The 25,879-nt window shown below is 41.3% G+C and overlaps 1 long non-coding RNA gene across 1 annotated transcript; it reads left to right on the top strand.

The window, feature by feature from the left end:
• Positions 1-3,529: 3,529 nt before the first annotated feature.
• Positions 3,530-12,356, top strand: LOC117520925. Its single transcript, XR_004563819.1, has 3 exons — positions 3,530-3,544; positions 12,075-12,078; positions 12,232-12,356. It is a non-coding gene; the product is annotated as an uncharacterized LOC117520925 (long non-coding RNA).
• Positions 12,357-25,879: the final 13,523 nt, after the last annotated feature.

The following is a 25,879-nucleotide window of genomic DNA, read 5'->3' as shown; positions in this document are numbered from 1 at the left end:
ACATTATTTGTTTGACTATAAAGACTCCAAAAGGTAATATGTATACGTTGTGGACATGAACAAGCGAAGCTCTTCAGCATCTCACCATGTCATTTACTTTTTTTTTTTTAGCATGGCTAAAACCTTTCAGCTTCTGGGGGAGCTACACTCCCCAGACCCCCCGCCTTTTAAATATGTTTTTTTTTTTAAGCATTTTTCTTTTTTTGCCTTTCAGCTTCTGGGGGGGGGGGGGTGCTCCACCCCCTAGACCCCCCTAATTACAGCCCTTTTGACCACCTGCCACTTTAAAATGTAGATGTAAATTAATACTGAAAGTTTTCAGCTAGTTGACAATAGGGCTGTACAATATAGCCAAATTATCATATCTCAATATTGTCATATCAATGATGATATACGATATTACTATTTCACACAAAGTGCAGCAACAGTGAAAATGAAACATTCTTAAACAAAAGAGTAATAATACCACACTCATTTTGCACTCATCATAAGGTTAGGACACAGTGCCCTCCAAAAGTATTGGAACACTTGGTATTTCATACATTATATGTTCGATGTTGCTGACATTAAAGAGCGAAGCTCTTCACTATCTGTGTATACGAGGGCTGTCCGTAAAGTATAGGTCCTTTTTATTTTTTTCAAAAACTATATGGATTTCATTCATATGTTTTTACGTCAGACATGCTTGAACCCTCGTGCGCATGCGTGAGTTTTTCCACGCCTGTCGGTGACGTCATTCGCCTGTGAGCACTCCTTGTGGGAGGAGTCGTCCAGCCCCTCGTCGGAATTCCTTTGTCTGAGAAGTTGCTGAGAGACTGGCGCTTGTTTGATCAAAATTTTTTCTAAACCTGTGAGACACATCGAAGTGGACATGGTTCGAAAAATTAAGCTGATTTTCAGTGAAAATTTTAACGGCTGATGAGAGATTTTGAGGTGACACTGTCGCTTTAAGGACTTCCCACAGTGCGAGACGTCGCGCTGCACTCTCAGGCGGCGTCATCAGCCTGTTTCAAGCTGAAAACCTCCACATTTCAGGCTCTATTGATCCAGGACGTCGTGAGAGAACAGAGAAGTTTCAGAAGAAGTCGGTTTCAGCATTTTATCCGGATATTCCACTGTTAAAGGAGATTTTTTTAATGAAAGACGTGCGGACGGGTCCGCGCGTCGGGACGCAGCCGACGCGGTGCGGCGGCACAGGAAAAAACACCTCCGTGTTGATAACCATTTGTAAAATCCAGGCGGCTTTTGATGGCTTTCAGTGGAGTGAGTATATGAGAAATTGTTTAACAGCTGGACATGTTCCAACTTGTCCTTAAGGCTTCCAACAGAGGTGTTTTTCCTGTGGCGGAGCGTCGCGGCGGCTGTGAGCCGACGCGCGGACCCGTCCGCACGTCTTTCATTAAAAAAATCTCCTTTAACAGTGGAATATCCGGATAAAATGCTGAAACCGACTTCTTCTGAAACTTCTCTGTTCTCTCACGACGTCCTGGATCAATAGAGCCTGAAATGTGGAGGTTTCAGCTTGAACAGGCTGATGACGCCGCCTGAGAGTGCTGTGCGACGTCTCGCACTGTGGGAAGTCCTTAAAGCGCCAGAATCACCTCAAAATCTCTCATCAGCCATTAAAATTTTCACTGAAAACCAGCTTAATTTTTCGAACCATGTCCACTTCGATGTGTCTCACAGGTTTAGAAAAAATTTTGATCAAACAAAGCGCCAGTCTCTCAGCAACTTCTCAGACAAAGGAATTCCGACGACGGGCTGGACGACTCCTCCCACAAGGAGTGCTCACAGGCGAATGACGTCACCGACAGGTGTGGAAAAACTCACGCATGCGCACGAGGGTTCAAGCATGTCTGACGTAAAAACATATGAGGCTGAGACATATAGGCTGATGATGGCGGCTCGGAGCGTGGCGCGCCCTCCGGCGCCATGGGTAGTCCTTAAAGTGATAGTAACACTCCTTAATTTCTCATCAGCCGTTAAAATTTTCACCGAAAACCATATTAATTTCTCGAATGGTGTCCACTTGGATCTGCCTCACAGTTTCTGAAAAAATTTTGATAAAGCAAAGCGCCAGTCTCTCAGCAAGTTTTCAGACAAAGGAATTCCGACAGGAGGGGTGGACCAGTGCTCACTCAAAGCCTGCCCACAGGCGAATGACGCAACCGGCATGCGTGAAAAAACTCACGCATGCGCACAAGGGTTCAAGCTTGTCTGACGCAATCACACGTGATTCAAATCCATATGGTTTTTGAAAAAAATAATAAGGTCGGATACTTTTCTAATAGACCTCGTATAAGATAAGATAAACTTTATTGATGTCATAGCAGGAAAAATCACTTGTTGCAGCAGCAAGAGCTGTACAGTAGTAAAGGAAAAAAAAATTACATTAAAGAAAGCTGACTAAAGTATATTACAGTGTTTGCTTGTGGGTGCATAAATAGGTGGTTCTGTTCTCACCAGGCCACAAAGTTGGTGATGACCTCCCTGTACTCTAGATCGTTCCTGTCAGACACATGTCCAATGATGGCTGTGTCATCCAAAAACTTGTGGAGTTGACTACTGTCTGTGTTATAGCTGAAGTCTGATGTGTACAGCGTGAAGAAGATGGGAGCCAGTACTGTAGCCTGCAGGGCCCCTGTGCTGCATACTATCACATCACAGTAACATTAACCACAGTAACATTCATAACCATAACATTTAGTCATAGATAGTCCAAAGTATACCTTTTTGGAATCTTTATGGTCACACAAATAATGTGGTATACTTTTCAATATGTCTGGAGGATTTCTCAGTTTTGACCTCTGAATAATCCTTCACTGACCCCTACCTGGCTACATCTACCTCTGTGGGATGGCTATCATACATTTTTGTGTATGCCTTGGTATACCGAGGCTGGGTTGTAAGTTATGTTTGGGCACCTTAAGTGATACTGATTAGGTCAACACTGAGAGGTGTTAAGGTAATTCTGATAACAAAAATGCATATAACTGTGCTAATGAGGTGTATGTAAAGTGAGTGTAGAACTTGTGTTCTCTCTCATTCTCATGCAGATATCCACTTTGTGAAATCTTTCAACCAGAACAATGGATCTCCAATCCCCTCTTCTCCTCCCAGTAGTTGCGTAATAGGCCGTACCTTATGAGTCAGTCACGGTTGGGGGAAGCATTTTGTCCTGAAACAAGGTCACCAACAGACAGTAGAACTCAGCCTCTCAACGGGACCATGGTACAATGCAGCACTGTTCATCTTCAAATCATGTTTTCAACATACTGCACCTGTTTTTATTGCAGTTTGATGGCTCAAGCATCAAGACCAACATTGTGGTCCTTCTGGTCTCTGTCAGAACTTTTCAGTTTCTGTCTAATTGATGCTATTCCAAGTTACATAACGGCACACTGTGCCACAATAAGGGATTAGACTAACTTTGAGAACATAAGCTTCATAACAACAAGCTGTAGCAGAGCCTGGGTTTTCATGTGTGTACAGTATAATCTGGCATAAGTTCTTGTGAAAAACTGGAATTACATTTTAGCTTAGAGTTTTCAACTAAACTGTTGTATATTGGCCTTTTTCCCATGTGGTGAGTCAGTACTTCCTCTTATAGTGTATTTGTTCATAACTGTTTGAACAATTTACCTCCAATCCCAGCATGCCTCTGTCTTTTCCCACCCTTTCTTTTCCTCTCTAGATATCCTGTTTATATGACACACAGTTGAAGACACATGTAGGAAAGTGGGACTCATTACAAGATACAGGACACACTTGACATGACTGTGTGAACAGAGGCAAATATGTCAGTCTTGTAACCCTTTTGGCACCTTATCTGAAGTTTGCTGCATTGGGACGTTCCTTATGTAGTCCTGGATTTCAGAGAATCCCAGGGTATTACTGTAAGACGTATTTCAGGCTTTAATTTATGCATATGCACGACCATGCATGCACAATTGTCTTTGGTGAATATTTATGCAGTTCTGCCTGTCTGCATGTATGCAGCCTTGATCGGAAACGGGTTGGACCACAGCAGCTGTGGAAGGAACAGGGAAAGAGTCTGGAGGAAAAGGCGTTAGCCACAGTCTGTTGACCACCACATCCATTCGCCTTATCACAATGTGCAATAAAACATCAGCTGTACACAATTTCACACTTGTACCCATGCACACACAATAAGACTAAGAGTCTTTACCACAGAACCAAGCTTTATTATGCAGTTACTTCATCTTTTAATGTCTGGTGAACACAAAGATAAGCGGGTGCACAAAATTTTGGATGCAAATCTATTAATTTGTGCAGGACACATTATATCAACACTTTAAAAAAAAAATCTGTGCCAGTTTACTGTTTTTCTTACTACATTCTTGAACTGGACATTATTGTTGATTCTTGATGTTGATCATTCTGATGATGCTTCTTTATTCAGACATGTTAAAAACATTAAAAAACAGGAATACTCAATAACAAATGACTTTTAGATACATCAAGTCTGAAAGGAGTAAGAATGAAATGTAAACATACTGAGCCCTGCCTTTTATTAAAATGATTGGCACACCTGTCATCAATCAACCTCCTGCTGTAATTGTTATATTTTTCTTCTACTCATTGTGTTCTCCCTGCATTTTGAGTCCATTACTAGTTCTCTGGTTTTTACCTTAACAATATCAACATGAAACAGTTGCAATGATCAGTTGCATTTGCTTTTTGCTGATGATGTGGTTCTGTTGGCTCCTATGGGCACTGAGCAGGTTTGAGGCCGAGTGTGAAGTTGCTAGGATGAGAATCGGTACTTTCAAATTTGAGATGCTCTGTTGTAAAACGGTGGATTGTACCCTCTGGGTTAGGGGAGAGTTACTGCCCCAAGTGGGGGAGATTAAGTATCTCTGGGTCTTGTTCACAAGTGGGGGTAAATTGGAGGAGGAGATCGATAGACGAATTGAGGCGACATCTGAAATTTTAGATGTTTACCTGTCCGTCGTGGTATAGAAAAAATTACCAGTCAGTTTACGCTCCTATCCTCCCCTATGGTCATGAGCTTTGGGGAAAGACTGAAAGAATAAGATCGCAGATACAAGCGGAAAAATGAGATTCCTTTGTCGGGTATCTGGGCTTACACTCCTGGACAAGGCGAGAAGCTCAATTATCCGGTAGGTGACTCAGAGTACACATGCTACTTCTTCACATCCAAAGAAGCTTTGGCGTCCTCACCAGATGAGCATCCTCACCGCTCATCTGGTGAGGATGCTCCCTGGTCATCTCCCTAAGGAGGTCTTCCAGGCACCACTACCAGGAAGTGAGCCTGGGGAAGACCCAGGACATGCCGGAGAGATTATATTTCCCAGATGGCTTGGGAATGCCTTCGGATCCCCCAGGAAGAGTTACAGGACTTGGCTGAGGATAGGGAAGTGTTGGATAAGCAGCTTGCTCTGCTGCCACAGCTACCAGGACCCAAATAAGTGGCTGAAAATGAATGGAGGGCATGTAGAAATCAGTGTTACTCTTGAACTTTAAATCTTTAAAAAATAAATTAGAATATTAATATGTACAATGTGCTTCTTTTGCACTGTGAGTACTTTGTAACAAAATTTCTGGGATGGCTGATGTTATAAATGAAGCATCCCCAGCACTCTTGAGCTGAATAAAATTTAAGCAAATACGGTAGCCTCTGAGACAAGTGATTGACAGCTGACAGAAAGTGATTGACTGCTTGTTGTCCAGAAATGTTGAGCAGTTGTATATAGAAAACAGGCTTTGGTGTCTGACCTGGAGTCAAGAGGAGGCTATAGAGTTTGGAGTTCTTCCAATCACCTTTCCACTTAATGACCAATTAAAAAAAGAAATGAAAAAGAAACTGAAGAAAAGCACAAATGCAGAGGTTGACTTTGAAAAGGAAGGACAACGGACATTACCTTAACAATTATGACTTTTCAAACAAGAATGGCCATTACTTGGGCATGGTGATCAACCAATAAATACAACTGTGCTACATTCGTTTGTTTTGTTTTTTTGGTCTTAAGCATTGTAATCCCTGGTGGTGGGCGATAACCAGTCCATCTGCTGAGGTAGCAAAACACAGAAACATGTAGCAGCCTGAAGCAAGAAGGGAAAGAGGGAGGATGGGAGAAGGCTGTGGGGAACAAAGAAAATGAAACTTGAGACAACTAACTAAATCAATCAATCAATCAAATGGTTTGTGAGCAGCAGCTGTGCTGCTCTGGGTGCACTTGATCCCATCAGATCTTAGAAACAAAGCAGAATAGGTTCTGAATATCACTTGGCTGGGAGACCGCTTGGGAAGATTGGGGGTGTGCTTGTGTTTCTCCATGTACAATTGAAGTTGCTTCAGGAAGGCCATCCAGTGTAAAACCTGTGCCAAATCCCAGTGTAGATAAGTACTGGATCCACTGTAGCTACCATTAGGATTTGCAGTCGAGAGGCGACCAGCAACAAGTTTCCGGAGTGGTTTGGCAGGTTCGAGAATGAGGAAAGCATCGATACAAAGTAAGGTAGAGGTGTTGCTTTAATCTATAAATCTGTATTCATTTGATTTGGTTTTGGGGGTGTTCAATTTAACTCATTCGAACATCTAATTCTCTGCCCTTCTCAAGATGGCAGATTATGTTATGATCACATATGATTTCTTTTCCGATTTGATGACTTATGCCAATAAGATCTTGATTTTAATAGACATAAGCCTTCGGATCCCTTTATCAAATCAATTTAGAATGTTGTTGAAATGTTTAGATTTAGTCCATTTGTCCAGGGATCAACTCACTGCAGTGGTAATAATCTGGATGTGGTTCTGGCTCATGGTTTTTCCATTTCAGATACTGATATAGCCCCACTTACGTTGGCAATTTGAAGTATCACTGTCCTGTTCCTTGAGACTGGATGCCTGTACATCATCTGTCATATTAATTCCTCGCCAGTAACTGAATGTAGTGCCAGATTACCTGACACTGTGGAATCCCTTTCTGAACATGATCAGTGGACAGTCTCACGGATGGCCTGAGTACAGCAGTCGCTAATCTATTTCATTTGATTGCTCCACTTACTGTAAAATTTCATTGCCCCAAGTTGCAAACACCTTGGTTTAACAAGTGCCTACGATATCGCAAGCCTAAGTGTAGGAGTCTGCAGTGTAAATAGTGTAGCTCAAAGAGGTTTTTCATTTTGCAAACATGCATTATCAGCTGCAAAGAGGGGTTATTGTTGTGATCTAATAATAAAAAATAAAGATAATCCAAAACTCATTCATATTTCTTCATATCTATATTATAATAGCCAAGTGGCCTCTGTGTGCATGCATGAGTGTACGTGTATGGCTTCAATCACGGAGAAACTGGGGAGAGCTGACATTTGTGTCTGATGATTTGAGGACATTCGTGCTGGTTATACGGTTGCAAATTGAGCTTTAAAAGGAGTTTTACTGGCGATGCATTAGCGTGAACATCCTCAAATCATCAGACACAAGGGGGCTATTCCCATTTGAATCAAATTCCATCGTTTGCATGGTTTATTTTTCTGTTCGGTCGGCGAGGCTTACCTTCAAGCCAAGGCAACATTGCTGCAACAGAGGTCAGGGCACGGAATAATCCATCAAATGTGAAAAACCATCAAATGTGAAAATCCATCAAATGTGAAACGGTAATTCTGTGTCAGAATCCACATCATTACTTTCATATGGTAGCTTAAATTCACCCATTTCGGCATTGTTGTCGGTACGCAACTTTCTCTCGCTCTCAGCTGACAGCGCCAATATTGACATTTGCGTAGCAGCGCGCGCATGGCCGGTCAAGGCGTGGAGTAATACAGTCAAAGGTGAAACAGTCATGCATTTTGTCACCATTACTCCAATATTATACGGTCTGAAATCTCACACGATTAACCAATCAGATTTGCAGAAAAAACGTAATTAGATTAGAATTACCATTTGGTATGCTTATGTATTTTGGGTCAAGGATGAACGCTGTGAAAACAGAAAGTTGATAGGACAAATATTTTTGGAGAAATTAGCGATATTAGTTAACAACAGTGAACAGTGGATATCGTGCTGCAATGTAATGGGAGTTTGAGGTTTTGGGCTTTTAAGTGTTGTTATTGTGCTTCATATTAGTTTACCAGTGTTGTTATTGTTATTGATTTATTGTGTTTTTGTAGCTGAATTGGTTTAGTCAGTTTAGTTAACTGTCATGTTGCCATTACCATGAGTGGGTTAAATGTCATGTTGCTGTTACCATGAGTGAAAAGTGTAGTGCATTTAATGTCTTCCGCCAGCATCTCTGTTTGTGGATGTGTAAAAATAAAAGCACCTGTTGTGGCAGAATGCAGAAAAGCCAAAAATCTCTGCATCTGTGTGTATAACTGATTACAGACAAACAGAGGAGAGCTGACATTTGCCGTTTGGTATGCTTATGTATTTTGGGTCAAGGATTAACGCCGCCAAAGGATAGGACTAATATTTTTGAAGAAACTACAGGTATTCACGAACAACACTGAACAATGGACATTGATAATTACATTCTGGACTCATGCCATTCCAACTCATTATAGAAACTTTGCATAATTTATTACAGTACCACCCTTGAAAATGTCAGCTACCTATTTTATAAACAATACCCAATCTACAGCCCATGGATCTCCATGGGCAACGCGCTAGTTTCTACATATTTCTTCATGCCTAAGGGATCCAGAGTTGATGGTGCATCCAGTCAAGCCTCCAACATTGGCCAGTGGGGCTTGTAGAGGCGAATGGGGCAGTAACATTAGCTATTGGAAGTGACGTAGCGATAGTGGAGCTCAACTCTTGCCGGCATTTTAGCATGAACACTGAACTTTTTCATCATGTTGAAAAATTTTCCAGGACCACAAAAAACATCAGCATTGCTTAATAACACTCAGCTTAGCTCCTGCAGAGACTGGCAGACCTCCTTAATCAACTTTTTACTCTCCATTAGCAAACTCCAGGCTAATTGTCAGAGTGTGAACACACCCTTATATACTGGCCCATGCTCTGTGTTCTTGGGATGCTTGGTTACTGTGTGCTGCTATGGAAATGAAGAAGCCAGCAGGTCACAGAGCTGTTCTTATTGTGCACCTTTTCTACGGAGTTTTTTTTTTTTTTTTTTTTTGCTTTAACTCTCAAAAGTAAGTGTTTACATTTATAATGATTCAACCAACACACAGTATCTTTCAGGAAAGATGATGAATGGAAAAGGTAACTTTACTCAGTGAAGAGAAACAGCTGTTTATAAAAATCAGACACAACTTTAGTGGCACTGTCCAAGGCCAACACTGGACTCTGTTTACGCAAGACCACCAGAACTAACTGCATGTTTCCTACAATGTAACACAAATATACTGTATAGTTACTGTCTGATTAATCACAGTAGAAGGGAATTTATTTTTACCCGAGGCCATCAAATATGGCCACCAGGTGTTGCGATGGCTTTGTGTCCATCCGTCCGTCTGTCTGTGCTCAGCATAAGTCCAGTCCTATTACTTCCAGAGTACTGAAATTCACAGGGAACGTTCTTGGGATACAGACCTTGGACAAGTTCAAAGATGACCAACCTATTTAAAGACGTTAAAAAGTCACATTCTGTTTCAATGTTTGGTTTGTTTTTGAGTGGCGGGGGTGACAGCCAATCAGAGTATTGCCCTGACATCAGTGGCTGCTCTTGACAAAACCGCTTCGTTTTGTGTGTATATATACATGTTTCTCATATTTTATGTAAACGCTAGCAAGAAATAAACACTTCTGAAACTGAAAACGCTGTTTTTGTAACCTGATAACACCTCTGGAGTTATTTACAAGACATTTTGTGGACATTAGCATGAACGCTAACTTCCATTAACTCAAAGCTAACTTACTAGTTAAATTTTTCTCATTAATACTTGCAAATGCACAGAGGGTGATCGTCAAATATTCCTTGAGTTGCACAACTTCCGCTCATGTACACACACACACACACACACACACACACACACACAAACACACACACACACACACACGCAAGGCCTCCTGCAGATACTGTTAAAAGGTAAATATTGTTTTTGATTGATTGATTTATAGAGGGGCTTTATTGAACATGTAGAAATTGTACGTAAGACAATACGATGTTAATAATTAATTAAACAAGTGCAAATTATAAAGAACACAATGCTCATATGGCCAAGGCTATTTTAGCATTGCGTTATATTTTTATTTTATTAACAAGGTGTTCATATTCACGGAATTTCATGCTGTCTATTTCCTGTTATCTTTTGCAGGACAGTGAGAGGGATTTCATGGACTTTTATCTTGCTGACTGAAAGAGAAAGTGAAGCAATGAGAAAACATTATGCAAAGTCTAGCACTCTTCTTACAGACACCAGGGTTGCTTAAAACATGTCACCTGTGATCTGTGTACTAAATCACTGTGTGGAAAGAAACACACAACGGTAATACATTAACACAGCCGCCCACACGCAGCAGCTGGCACTGGGCCCTGTACTGTAAATTGCATTTGTGACATTTTATAATGACTGTTTCTTAACATAACAGTAGTTTAAGATTGCCTTTGCTGAAACACAGTAAGCCCAAGCACAACCTTTTATGACCACTTGATCCAAAAAATCTTACAAAAGCACAAGTTTGCCTTGAGGCTAAAGTATAGTTTTGGGCCCTATCTTGATAGTGGGCACAATATGAGCGTCACAAAGTGGTGCAAATGATACTGGAGCATGTCCAAATATTATTTGCTATATAGAGGGCACAAAGCTGGCTGCTGGCTGCAAAGGCACTGGATTTATAGTGTTCATTAGTCATGGGTCTGAAGAATTTAAGCAGCAACAGTTTTAAGTTTCTCGATTTGCACGTATGTGTTCGCTTGACTTCTCCCCATTGCCAGCAGCTCTGCAATGGCAAATGGAGAGTTTTGCCATACTTGCTTCTATGTGAATTAAAGGGAAGATGATTTTTGCAAGATTCACTGGATTTTGCCATTTATAATTCAATTTTTAATCACTGAGCCAGCTGTTGAATCAGTTATATTAGCCCATGCTAATACAGGTAAAAGTTGCTTTGCTTGCAATCAGTTAGTTTGGAGTTTCTGTATGAATACTTAGTTTTATTTAGTCTTGTCTGTTTAAATGGATCAACTACACCACTATGGCAGAAACATAGATCCATTTCTATTTACCACAGCAGCCCTTTTAAACTTTCACCAGATGAAGTCCCTGATATCGATCAATCAGAGTGGCACCTGCTGTTCTCTTTAAAGCAGAGTGCACCAGCAGCTGCAGAGCGCTGTGGTAGTTGTTATTGCTGATATATTTTTTTTTAATCCGGTTTAAAGATGGAGAAGGGACTGACTGACCTGGCAAGATCCCTTCTGAAGACAGGCTCTGGAAATGGAAGCGACCAGAGGTTCATGGGTTTCCTGAGGCAGAATTAAAGTTCATAGAGGGAGTGACTATGGTGATGACCTTTGACATTCCAACCCAAGGTGTCAAATCTGTGGAACAGTCTGTGACAAACCACCAATCCATCAGTCAAGTAAAAATTTTCTCTTATAAATGTTTGAAATTGTATTGTTTTATGTGTAACTAATGTTATGTCTATTTTTTTCTGACAATCGGTACAAAGTATTCCTTTTGAAAAATCTTATAAAGTCAACAAATAATTTGCATCACCTTTTTAAACCAAAAAATAGCAACTATAATTTCTGACCAATGTATAACCCCAATGGGGGCTTTGTCACCATTCAGTTGTTACCCTGAAACACAGTAACATTCAGCCACACGCAGCACAAACTTGACCTTTATGGAATCAGTATGATCAGATAAATAACATGGTATAGCCTTCAACATAAGGTGATGTTTTTTTTTTTTTATTTTGACCCCCTTAATTAACCACTATGTGGCTACCTTGTTTATCTCTATGGGATGCACAAAATGAAAATAATTTAAGTCGTGTCATGGCACTATATACAAGGAAGGTTTAAGAATTACTTATCTGAGGAACAAGGACAATGGTGACAGTGGGAAGGATAAACTTACAACTTTTTGATTACAGGAGGAAATCTCAAGCACAGTGAGGTGACCATCTACTATGGTCATGTAAACAAACCAAAACACACACACACACACACACACACACACACACACACACACACACACACACACACACACACACACACACACACACACACACACACACACACACACACACATACACACATACACAATTAGATTAGATTCGATTAGACTGAACTTTATTAATCCATTGGGAAGACTCCCTCAGGGAAATTGAGGTTCAAGCAGCATTGTATAGCAGCACACAGGGTAAGAAGCACACTGAGTATCAAAAGTGAAAGTAAAAAGCAATTTGCAAATATAAATATAAATACACTAATAGAAATACCAGAAATGCTGCTTGCTACTGGCTACTGTGCCTCTCCGTCCCGTCCTCTGTCTTCCTGTCAGAACATGCAGTGATAGAAATGTTGCACGTATGAAAAGTGAAATTTGCTGCATGACAAAGCAGTCCCATTGGTTTGTTTTATATTGTAACTGTGTTACTGAAAAATTGTTAAATTACATTTTGTAGCATTAAGCTTTGATAACTATGGAAATACAGTCAGGTCCATAAGTATTTAGACAGTGCTGCCATTTTGTCCTTTTGCCTTTGAGATGTTAATGCTCATAATTTAATTTGTTTAATATGTAAACTTTAATTATTCCAAAGTATTTCACAATATCGAGAATGTTTTGTAATAAACAGAGTTCATAAACCTTCATTTGACAAGTTTATTCTCAACCTACTCATTACACACCATGGTGTCATGTTCCGCCACACATAGTACCACAAGTAAATTGTCAACCTGTGGGAAACACTGAACCTATACATTCCAGTGTTTAGTACAGTGACAGGCTGCCGAAGGACATCCAGGATGCGATCACCAGAGTCCCAGCCAAAACATTACTTTTGGATCTCCAAGAAGCTATTAAATTTCCAGCTGGCCCAAGGACTGTACTATATGCTGATGTCAGCAGCAGGTCTCTAGTCTCTGTTCCTCAGTCCAGACTAAAAACTAAAGGACAGCATGTCATTGAGGACACACCCTCCTACTGGACATAAGATCAGTGGGCACTATCATACTTATATATATATATATATATATATATACGTATATATATATATATATATATATATATATATATATATATATATATATATATATATATATATATATATATATATATATATATATATAAAAAGCCAGTTCAGTCTCACCTTTACTTTGATTCATTTACCTTTGTTAGCTTTCAAATGTTTTCTATGGAAAGCATGTTGTGATCTCTCCTCTTGAAAAGTGCTATATAAATAGATTTGACTTGTAGTAATTTATTATATCATAATGCTGATGCAGCTCCGGCTGTACCTGGAGAAACACACATAGCCCCTGGTTTTCCCATGTGGCCTCACAGCCACGTACTCAGGAGGACCTACTCTGCTTCACTTCTGAGATCAGGTGCACACCAAGCGGAACAGCTGCGACAAACAACTTGTTACTTCGTACAAAATATTCATCAAGTTATCTCGTCACAACTAGTCATATTTGTAAATCTACTGTGGAAGAACATGACCAGAACATACCACTACAATACGCTGCAGACTTTATCATTGCTGTCAGCTGTAATAAGTACCCTGAGCTTATCTGCTGTTTTTATTGCAGCACTGTTATTATCTGCTCTGGGGTACTGTGTCTGCACAATTTGTGGCCCTCCCTTGTTTTGTTTATTTTTTTTGCCTCCCCACCAAGCACCTGGAGGGAGATAGTCTGTGAATTAAATCTGAGAATCAAACATGTCATTGCAGTATGTTGTACTGTTTGTGCTCTTGTATCTCCACTGCAGTTTATTTTTTTGGCACATGTATCAGTTTAAGTTCCCAACAAACAGTACCTGCAGTAAAAATGACACAGATCACTGATCAAAATCAGAATCAAGTGATCAAAATGTTAAAGATATATTGCAGTTACCTCCACCAAAAAGATATCACCTCTCTCTCTCTCTCTCTGTTATTTATTTGCTTGTTTGTTGGATTTTTAACAACACTATGCAAAACCTAATACACCAACGTTACATAATTAAACTCAACGGATGGGTTGGGCATGAGCAACAAAAGGAACTATAAACATTTTTTGGTGTGGCTCTAGACCAAGAAGCAGATTAGAGGACAGCAATCAGGCAAATAAAGGTCATAGAGCAACAAAATAGTTAAAGATCAATGAACAGGATCAAAGACAAGGATCATAAGTCAACATCAAAGATTAATGATCTGGATCAAATGTGAGTAATCAGGATCAAAGTTTAGCGATTGAAATCAAATACCAGCAATTGTAATGAAAGTTTAGTGATCAGCATCAATGTTGAGCTATTAGGAGCAATGATCAACTCAAAGAGAAGCCATCATGATCAAACATCAATGAACATAATCAAAGATTAAGCACAAGGATCATACATGATCAAAGATTCATGATCAATTGTAAGCAATCAGGGTCAAACATTAGCGATTGCGATCAAATATCAATTATCATGATCAAAGTTTAGGACTCATCATCAAAGTTGAGTTATTCAGATCAATGGTAAGCTCGAAGAGCAGCAATCGTTATCAAACATCAATAAACTGGATCAAAGTTCAAGCATAAGGATCATACATAATCAAAGATTACCAATGTGAGCGATCAGGATCAAATGTTCAGAGATCGGGATCAAATAATCAGTGACTGGGATCAAAGTTCAGCAGTCCGTATCAATGTTCAGCCATAAGAATCACAGGTCAATGGTCAGGATCCAGGTTCAAAGGTCAGTGAACAGAAGCAAAAGCCATATTCAAAAAAGGTCAATGATCACAATTTATGGTCAGGAGGAGGATCGAAGTGTAGTAATCAAGATCGAAGTTCAGTGATCAGGAATGAAGGTCAACAAATAGAATCAAATATCAGTGATCAGGATGACGACTCAATAATCAGTGTCAAAGTTTATCAGGTGTACTTTTAAAGGTCAGTTTTCAAAACTACATTTCAACAACCAGGATCTAATTTTAGTGATGAAAGGTGAGGAACATGACCTAAATTCATTGATTTAGATGTGAATTAAAAGAGAATGTGGGGTGGTGGATTGGACTCTTTAAATTGTCCATAGGTGTGTGTGTGGGTGGGTCTGTGTTTGTTTGTCTGTTTGTGGCCCTGCGACAGACTGGCGTCCTGTCCTGGGTGTACCCCGCCTCACGCCCTATGACTGCTGGGATAGGCTCCAGCCCCCCGTGACCCATAACTGGATTAAGCGGTAGAAGATGAATGAATGAATGAATGTGGGGTCTTGGCAGAGTTAGCAGAGGAATGCGCTCCACAGAGTGCCCTTCTAGCTTAAAACCGCTTTGGGGCAATTAGACTCCAGCAGTTCAAAGGAATGTTCATGTCACCCAGGGTTCAAAGAGCCTGTATATAAAAGTTCTGCAGCTCCACGAAGCCCCACAGTGGCATCCTCCTTTACCGTGATGCCTAAATTGTCACTGACTCCTATGGAGTCAATGAGTCGTGCTCTGTTTAATCACCGCACCAGCAAAAGCCGGGGCAGGTGTGACACACACAACTCCGACATGGGTCACTGGACATGATCCAGAACAGCATGAGATACTCCAACATGCTCACTGTGGTGTGTCTTCTCCAACAAGGGCCAAAACAAACAGTGATGTCAGGGAGAGACGTCTTGCACGTGTGAAGTGGCTGCAGTTATTAAAAAATTCCTTCTTCCTCTTCCTGACCTCCTGCTCAGGTCACAGTCAGAAGACTATTGAAAATGCACAAGTAGTCCATCCTGCAGTGTGCTGCAGGTAGGCGTCAGACGGGATGTGCATTATGCATATTTGTACATGAAAATGAGTTATTTCCATATGTTAAAACAAAATGGTTCCTTTCAGCTGAACTGGCGTCATATCCTGTTAATTCAACAGACAGGTGTGATCACGAACAACAGGATGACAGGCTTCACTGCCTCTGCTCCCTGCTGACTTCCTCTCACACCCCAAATCCACATTCAGCCACACCCTGAGCAGGCAGACATACATACAGTGTACAGTAAGCGTGCACAACATGAGCCAGCGGGCATGAACGCGCTGCGTAGGCCAGCGGGGTGAAAGTGGGCTCTCACTCCGGTTTTACTCTTAAATGCCTTCGCCGGCTCATCTGCTTAGGCAATCATAGTTAACCCCAAACGGTCACTGATAACCCCAAAACCTAACCTGTGACCTTTGACCCCAACCTCAGGGCTGTTCAAACAAGACACCGGCCTCCAGGGATTCAACACACATATCTTAATGGTTTTTTTTTAACCTTCTATATTGTGTTTTCTCATTCACTTTCGCTCTGTTTTTGTATGTTGTTCTCTGGTTTTAGAGTGAGCTCATGGTAATCCTTTGAGTCTGTTTCCTGCGGAGTCCATCCTGACTGAGTTTTCACAGAGAGAAAGGAGCCGGTGAAGAGGGACCTGGAAAAAAGTGCTTTAAAAATACTGACAACACCTCAGTTCTGTCATGACGTCATAGATGAAACAACAATTACCAAACTAGAAAATGATCTACCAATTTTCACTTTATCCCCATCACAACTGTGTGACATCATACGGTGAAAATATTCCCAAAACAAATAGAAGCACAGTCTATCTCACAATGTTAAAACAGCTGACAAAAGTGTGCATTTGAGGAAGATGTACTGTAGATCCCTACAAAAATGCAATTACCCTTGCTTTGACTGAAGAACCAAATCCACAAAATTTCATCCAGCCATTCATTTTCTGAGTTACACCGTCTCCAGCAGCATCTAACAAAGTAATTAACAACAAAACAACAAAAATGGGTTACTTGTTCATATGGCGTTTGACCTTAGTTGACCTTTGCAAGTTTGAACTCAGCTCAAAACGTTTAGAACCATTTTGGTTTAAACATGGCAGAAAGGTGTGTTTTTCAAAAATAAAATGGTTCACTTTTGGGCAGAAGATGATGCAGCTGACCTTTAATTTCATATTGCACATACTGAAACTACTTTCTTATTTTGATGGAAAAAAGTGAAGGTTTAACCAGGAATGTTAAACCAAGTCTACAAAAACGTCACAGTGTAGAGTAGGTAAACAGTTTGGATAGAATACAAAAATGAATATGAGTTATATGGATGTATAATAAAAAATTAGACAAAACAAGCATTCATTATTTGTTTTATATGACACCTAAATAGAATCACATGATTTTACTTATTTTCTTGATATATTACTTAACATTAGAGAGGTGTTTGTTCTCTGACCAGGAGTCAGAGAGCAGCAAAACCCACCAATTCACTCAGGCTGGCAGGAAGTTTAGCTGACACACTGCTGAACAGATCGAGAACCTGAGGAGCTTATAGCGGTGTGTGTGGAAGTCATACAGTCTATGGTGGAAACACACTTGCTTTCTTAAATCCAGTGAAAAGCTGTAGCAAGAACTCGTCCAGTTCTTTATCTGAAAGGGCTTCAACAGTCACTAAAGATGTCCTCGTGAACACTGTGGCTAAAATTTTTACGAGACACTAATGAGAATCAGAATATCTTTAATTGTCTGCATAAAATTGAAGTTGAGCCTCTCATTTCAGTGCTGTTTATGAGACACTAGAGATAAGAACAAATAAAAACAAACTGATAGCAGACAGACACAATATAAGTTAAAAAAAAAAAACAACTATATAATTAACATTAAAGAATATTGCACATCTGTATTGAGTGTTCAAGTATTATCAGGTTTGTTCAGCGTTCAGTGCAAAGACAGCCCTGGGGTCAAAACTGTCCTTCAGTCTGTTCGGTTTGGACATGATGGTTCTGAAGCATCTCCTTGAGGGTAACAGCTCAAACATGTGATGACCAGGGTGGGATGAGTCTCTGAGGATGCTGTGGGCTCTCCTGAGGCAGTGGGTGCTGTATATGGCCTCAAGAGCAGGGAGAGGGCAGCCAGTGAGTTTCTGGGCAATGTTGATGGCCTTCTGGAGCGCTTTACTCTCAGCAGCAGTGCAGCTGGCGAACCACAGCGTAATTCCAGAGCTCAGGTTCGACTCTATGGAGCACTTTGGAGCATTGCAACAGAGAGTAACAGATGTTGGGAGAAAAATGCACGGCAAATAGCACCAAAAATGCACACAAGTAATGTCACAATATGCAATAAGAAAAAAAAAAAAGAATGGCACGACACAAGGATTTATTTAGGTTTCATAAAGAATAGTGGTGGTGGTTCATCTTTCATAGGGGAAGACAACAATCTTCATTTGTCATCCGGCCCTTTGGTTGCATGACTTCAAAGGTGGCTGATGAGGCCAATCTGTGCCCAAACGTTCCTGGAACACTGTGGACAGGACAATGAGGTGAGCTGATGATGCAACATGCTTTGCTGTTTGATATGCTGAGCTTCATAGCTTCATAGATCCCTTCATAACTGCTTCTCTCCAAGCTGGTCAGTTGTTCAACAGTCCAGGGTCTCCATTGTCATATTTTGCACTTCATAATGCACCACATATTTTCAATGGGTGACAGGTCTGGACTGCAGGCAGGCCAGTCTAGTACCCGCACTCTTTTACTACGAAGCCACGCTGTTGTAGCACGTGCAGAATGTGGCTTGGTATTGTCTTGCTGAAATAAGCAGGAATGTCCCTGAAAAAGACGTTGCTTGGATGGCAGCATGTGTTGCTCCAAAACCTGGATGTACCTTTCAGCATTGATGGTGCCATCACAGATGTGTAAGTTGTCCATGCCATGGGCACTAACACACCCCTATATCATCACAGATGCTGTCTTTTGAGCTTTGCCCTGGTATCAATCTGGATGGTCTTTTTCCTCTTTTGTCCAGAGGACATGACGTCCATGATTTCCACAAACAATTTGAAATGTGGACTCATCAGACCACAGCACACTTTTCCACTTTGCGTCTGTCCATTTTAAATGAGCTCGGGCCCAGAGAAGGCGGCGGTGTTTCTGGATGTTGTTAATGTATGGCTCTCGCTTTGCATGGTAGAGTTTTAACTTGCACTTGTAGATGTAGCGACGAACTGTGTTAACTGTCAATGGTTTTCTGAAGCGTTCCTAAGCCCACACGGTAAGATCCTTTACACAATGATGTCAGTTTTTAATGCAGTGCCGTCTGATGGATTGAAGGTCACGGGCATTCAATGTTGGTTTTCGGCCTTGCTGCTTACGTGTACAAAGTACTCCAGATTCTCTGAATCTTCTGATTATATTATGGACTGTAGATGATGGAATCCATAAATTCCTTGCAATTGAACATTGAGAAACATTGTTCTTAAACTGTTGGAATATTTTTTCACACAGTTGTTCACAAAGTGGTGATCCTCGCCTCATCTTTTGGGGGAGAGGATCCAAAAGGCATCCCCAAAAGGCAAGGAGCCTTTAGGGGATGCTCCTTTTGTACCCACAGTTATGACACTCACCTGTTTCCTATTAGGTATTCTTTGAGCATTCATCAACCTTCCCAGTCTTTTGTTGCCCCGTCCCAACTTTTTTGAAATGTGTTGCAGGCATCCATTTCAAAATGAGCAAATATTTGCAAAAAAAAAAAAAAAAAAAAAAAAAAAAAAAGTTTATCAGTTTGAACATTAAATATCTTGCCTTTGTGGTGTATTCAGTTGAATATAGGTTGAAGAGGATTTGCAAATCATTGTGTTCTGTTTTTATTTACATTTTACACAACGTCCCAACTTCATTGGAATTGGGGTTGTACGTAATATCCATAATTTCTCAAAAATATTAGTCCTATCAACTTTCCGTTTTTGCGGCATTTATCCTTGACCCAAAATACATAAGCATAACAAACGGCAAATGTCAGTTGCTCCGTGATCGAACCCAAACCCATGCTCGCACAGGCGCACGCATACGAGACACTATGGCAGAGGCCATTTGGCTTTTAGTATATAGATAGCAATAGGGCAGCACAGTCTCATTTTGAATCCTGCGTGATATTGTGGGATTTGACCGCTTATGGGGACCTCCGCTCCCATTGTGCAATATATACACATAACCTCGCACGGATAAATGATATACTGTTTTGTTTTCGGCTGCAGTCACCGACGCAGTTGTGAAAAGTTTTTTTTTTTTTTTTTCGGTTTCCAGTAGAGAAGAAAAGGCTAGGCAGATGTCAGACATTGTGTTGGTAAGTGTTACCTACACAGCTAACCAGAGTAGCTCCGTTCTCTCGCCTGCAAAACCGCCTTGACACGTATGAGCTCCAGGCCATAACCAAACCACAGCACATGTCCACTTTCCACCGCAACGTCCTTTGCATTTTCACTTTGTTTGCATGTAATTTGTCCAAAAAGTCAGAGAAAATGTGTCCCCCCCCGGAAGTAGAGAAATTACTTCATATTTTACCCCTTTAGACTGTGCTGCCCAATTAACAAATTAGTCAAATTGCCTACTGCATATGTAGATAAGTGAGTGGTGACATTGTACAATATAATAGCACATATAATGTACAACAGCTGATGATTGTTAATTAATATGTGCACATCCCCTATAAAATGCTGTGGTATATTTAACATTTGTGTCCATCACTACCCTTTAGGCTCTCTTCCAAACACTCGGTAAGCCATTAGATCCCACTCAAAAGATTAAGTGGTTAATGAAGGCTCAAAGAGAGCGATAGAAGGTAATGGGGGCAATAACACTAATTGGTGCCGATTGCAGTGTTTCTAAAGTGCTATATGTGTGTGTGTGAGTAAACAGAGGCCTGTTTCTTTTCAATGAGCTCAGCCAGTGTTCTCTCTTTCTCACAGCTCAGCCTAGCAACAGGCTGTGCTTCCATTTTACTGTGTTTTGACCAAATAACTCAGCTGGCCATCACAACTCTGCATTGGTCACTCATCCTTTTGTTTCCCCTCCTTTCTGCCTCTGCCAGACAGAACTCCTTGTGTCAGGCGGAGAGGAAGGAAGGGAGAGGGCGGCACGTGATTTAAAACCCATGCTATCCTCCCCTTTATTTGACCTCTTTTATTTATTTTTTACTCCCCTCTTAAAGGCTTTGAGATCATTTATAAGTGATATAGATGTGTACGGGTCATGGCAGTTATCACCACATTTTGTTTGACGACACAAACTGGGGGCCCTTGTTCCCCAGGCGTTGTGCTCTCAGCGGCACTTCGGGTTATGCGTGACTCATTAGCTCCTGTCACCGCTATGACGTGTGCTCGAAATGTCCAGACGCTGCCCACAACAGAAGAAAGTAGGCCTGGATTAGGGATTTTGGGGGCCCAATGGTGCCTTGTTTTACCAACAGCTCCAGTACAGGCTGCATTGTTATGCAAGAGTTTATTGAGGATGAATGGATTTCAGCACAGGCTCACTGAATGCTCGAGCAAATGACTGAACGAAAGTAGCAGCTAGGTTAATCCCAAAGGGAGTCCCCTAGGAGCCCGGCCCGCTTAGCTCCTCCATGTTTTCTTTTCAGCCTTAAATGTTGGCTCTTGCAGAGGTGAGCAGGAATAGACAGGAGAAGGTTGGGTTCTGTTGGTCCAGTAGCAGAGCAGGGTGGATAATCCCCGTAGCTCAAAGGCCAACCAAAACTCCAGGGGGTACACTAATTTTTCTACTTTGTTAACCTCTCATCTGTTAATCTTCTTTTCACTCCATGTCTACTCTCCTCTTTACTAGCATAACCACCCCAGGCACTGGACCAAAGGTTCTACTGTCTCTCATTGAGTGACATCATTGCTTGGCATAGAGAAATAGGGGTGAATAATGAGGTTTATTTGGTTGACAAAACTGTGTATTTGTGTGGATATGCATAGTATATGTGTGTGCAGAGGGGAATTTACACGACTTTTGTGTACGTATTGTGGAGATGAAGCAAACAACAACAACAAAAACCCTTTCTTCATAAGTGACAACATTTAAGAAACGGCTTTAACTAAAACCCAAAACTACATTTGAGGCAACAGAATGGTCAAGTGCGCCATTATTATTAGCATTTGAATTGTAACACCATCAAAAATGCTTGCGATAAATGAAATGTCTGATGTTTCAACGTACGTGACAGTGTTAGATGCGAGAGTTTGGCAAATATACCCCACCATGCTTAGGTGTAGTAAAGGACAAAAAATGTTTTCCTGGTCTGTACAAAAGTACAAAACGGAGAAATGTGCCATGACCTGACAAACTGTTCAAGTTTGGAATTTGGGCAAATCTACGCATATTTGATGCTGAGTGCAGCTTTATTCAACCAAACAGCAATGCAAAATTTAAAAAGCTTGGAGGCCGACATGTATTTTTAGGATTTTTCTTTTATTTTTTGAGATTGCATTTGGCTCCATCTGTATGCTGAAAGAGGACGGATTAAGAAATGGCACGCATGTCTGTGATAGAAAACATACCTTCGATGAAGTGATCACTACAAACATGAGCTCCTTTGTGATTGTCTGGTTCCATCCTCCTGTTGATGACTCCCAACCAGTTTTCTCCTGCGCAAAGTCCTTTGGAATTCTGTGAAAATTCAGGCCTGTTTGTTTGTCTGTGTACATATTTGTTCATCCCCATTGTCCGTTTCAATACTGATCACAAAAACACGCAATGATGTGTGAATACTATTGATGATGGCTGTCGCAAGTTAGCTGTGTGGACAGTCGGGCTACACAGGAGCAGGACATCCCCGGAAGTGACGCTGCATCGAATTCTACAATAGACGATAAAGAAACATTTATTTCAAATAATGGTAACTGGTTAGTAATGTTATTCTTTCATTCTTTTATTACAAATTATAATATTTTCTGCAGTAACTTGGTCCTGCATTCACTTCCTGTTTTACTTTGAACATTATGTATAGAGGGTTTTCAATCACGTGACTGATTTGCTGCAGGACAGGTGTCATCTCCATTCTGGATTACAAGGAGGTGGCGCGTGATAGAAAAATGGAGAGAATGTACAGTTATTACGATGCTTTAAACCCTCGAGATAAAGCTATTTATCATGATAGATGTGTAGCAGTTGGTTCAGTGGATCCGTATCTTACATACCAGATAATGAATTTAGTGGTGATGTAACGAACTGGCCGACAGCGTCACACTGCGATATTGTGAACTAGGAAGTTGCCGACCAGGTCAGCCTCGCCGGCCTCCTGCAGAGCATCACAGCGGAACTCTGGAAGCGGAAGTCGTCTTGAAGTCCTGAGCGATTTCTCTCACCAGGCGCTAGAAGAGCAGCTTGCGGTGCGGAACAGCAGCTCGGTGCTCAAGGACCACAATGTAAATAAGCATCCGTATTGGAAGCGTTCTTGTGTTATCCTCAGCGGTATTTTTTATGTATTCTTATATAATTTTATTGCTGAATAAAATAAAATAAAATTCTGGGAGCAGTGGATTTCTGGTAGCGGCGGACCTTTCTCAGCGCCACGGTGCCGTGAGGCTTCTTCACACCGACGTTGAAGCTTCTGCAATTGTTCGCCAAATGCACGTAGTGTATCACAGCGGCCACCACGTTGTAATCCAGAATGGCCGCGGGACACAAAATGACGTGACCGAAACGTCACATGAAAACCCTCTATATCTATGAATTGCACAGAAAAATATTTGCTGGAAATTAAAAAGAGGTAAATATTATGCTACATACCTTAGAAATGTTTGATATCAGTCTCAACAATGTTTGATGGACAGACTAACACGTAAAGAGAAATAATGTTGGGAGTAGTTACCTAGTGCCAGCACAGCCTAGCTAACTGCAGCATTAGCAACAGACATTTTTATACCGCCTGAACGGATACATACTGTTATGTCACACAGCCCAATATGTAATGTTATTAAACAGCATTTTATTTGGTTCTATCCACTTCGGAACTGTTAATTTTAAGGTATGTATTTTACGTCGTCTCAATATACCCAGTAACACATATAAGCGATTAAAAAACACAGATACTGCGTGGGACAAACCGAAGTCTTGCTTAAACGATACATTAAAGTCAGAAATGTGTGAAATAATGATTGTGGTTAGGTTTACCGAGGGGGGGAGTGAAGAGCGGGAGGCCCCGCTTTAATAACTCACTGTGGAGGACATACATGACCACCCTAGCGAAGCCCGGGTGCTCGCTGCATTCCGTGCTATATGCACAGCCTACTTAGAGAAAAGCCTTTGTTTGCACGACGCGCTTTGTCAACCTCTATTTAGCAGCTTCTTTACAACAGACAAGGCTCTTTGAATATTGACTGTGTGATCACTCTTGCCACACAAGCAGCCGCTGTAGACCCCCTATCAACACAGCTCGGCTCTCCAGCGCTCTGCTTCAGGGATTTGTGCCCAACCACAGCTTGGTATACAGATACTTGTGGCTCTTCATGAGGTACTTACGGGGAAATGTAGTTTCCATTGCTTCACTGACATTATTTGTGAAGGTTTGATTCATTTAACATATGAGAAGTAATCAAATATGAAGGGGGGTGTTGCATTCTGTGGTACAGAGAAGACGAAACAGGCAGTTTTCTGTGTCACTGCGTTGTTGTAAGCTTCTGGTGAAGTGAGGCCATTTCTGCCGACAGTAATGTCTGTGGCAGCTGGAGCAGGAGAAGGCGAATGAGGGTGGGAGAGTCTGACATTGTGTTTTTGCAGGTCAATAATCCTCTTTATTAAGCCACAGGAAATCCTAATTAGAGTTAGAAGTGGCGCTAGTGGCCACATGTGTAAAGACAGACAGGGTTGACCCAACACCCAAAGACAAGTGATGGCAACCTCAGCTACCCTTCCACCATGTAACAAACAAAGGACAACCTGAGCCCGCTGGAAATGAGGTCAATGCGGAAGTGTAGTACCTTGACTGGCCCCTTCAGGCTGGCTTCAAAACAGAGCACTTTTCCATAGGACTCCATGTTAAAATGTCCAACTTTAGAGTAGAAATAAACTCATTTACAGCCTGGTACAAAAAGCAGTTTTGCTTTCTTTCAACAGTTTCTGCCTCCGTGGTGGTGGGGGGTTTGAATCTTTTTCTAACGTCTTAGTTTAATTTGTTTAAACCATAAAGTTCTGTATAACTGTGGGGTGTGGTCACTTTGATTGACAGCTGCTGAGTTGAGCGTCTCCGTGTCTCATCTTTAGCTCGTTGTCTGCTCAATGTGCCTGGTCGTGGAAACTGTGTCTGCTTGTTTGAAGTATTTGTTGACAAACACCTGGACTAATCTAGCTTGTTGTGCAGTGAAACGTCCTAACGGATCAGACGTCTCTGACACACTGACTGAATCTCTTGTCAGATTTAATGTTGTATGCTAACGGCGTTAACACTTTTAGCAGCTGTTGGTAGCTTCACCTGTTAGAGCCATGCATGCTCCACCCATTTCTGCATTAATGAGTTTGTTGTTTAGCTGCCATGACCTTGGCGCAGTACAGAACTTAGCCCAGACACTGGCTTTATTTTGGCTCTTCCCGTATCCAGACGAGATGCACTACCCGTCGAGATGAGCTCCACCGCGCAACTGCGCATGCACACGCATGCGCATCTCTCTGTACCCCAGACTTTAACACCTCACCCGTCGAATTGAGCAGTGTGGTGGACTCATCTTGATGGGACACCTCACCTGTGGAGCTGAGCTTCCCCACCGAAGAAAACCCATGTAAGTTTTGTCTTTACGTAAAAATAGAGTAATAAGTGTTGTTTCAATTCAACAAAGTAAAGGCTGGCATATACTTGTACACACTGTCTTTAGAGCAGAATATTGTCGTTAGATGACTGGGAGCTCATCTCGAAGGGGGAGTTCAACTCGACACACATAACTGTCAATTTACGCTACGGGGAGCTCAACTTGACAGAACACCGAGTCTCAATAGGAAACCAATA

This window comes from Thalassophryne amazonica, chromosome 11 (genome assembly GCF_902500255.1).
Source record: "Thalassophryne amazonica chromosome 11, fThaAma1.1, whole genome shotgun sequence".
NCBI lineage: Eukaryota > Metazoa > Chordata > Actinopteri > Batrachoidiformes > Batrachoididae > Thalassophryne > Thalassophryne amazonica.
This window is presented reverse-complemented; position numbering and strand designations above follow the sequence as displayed.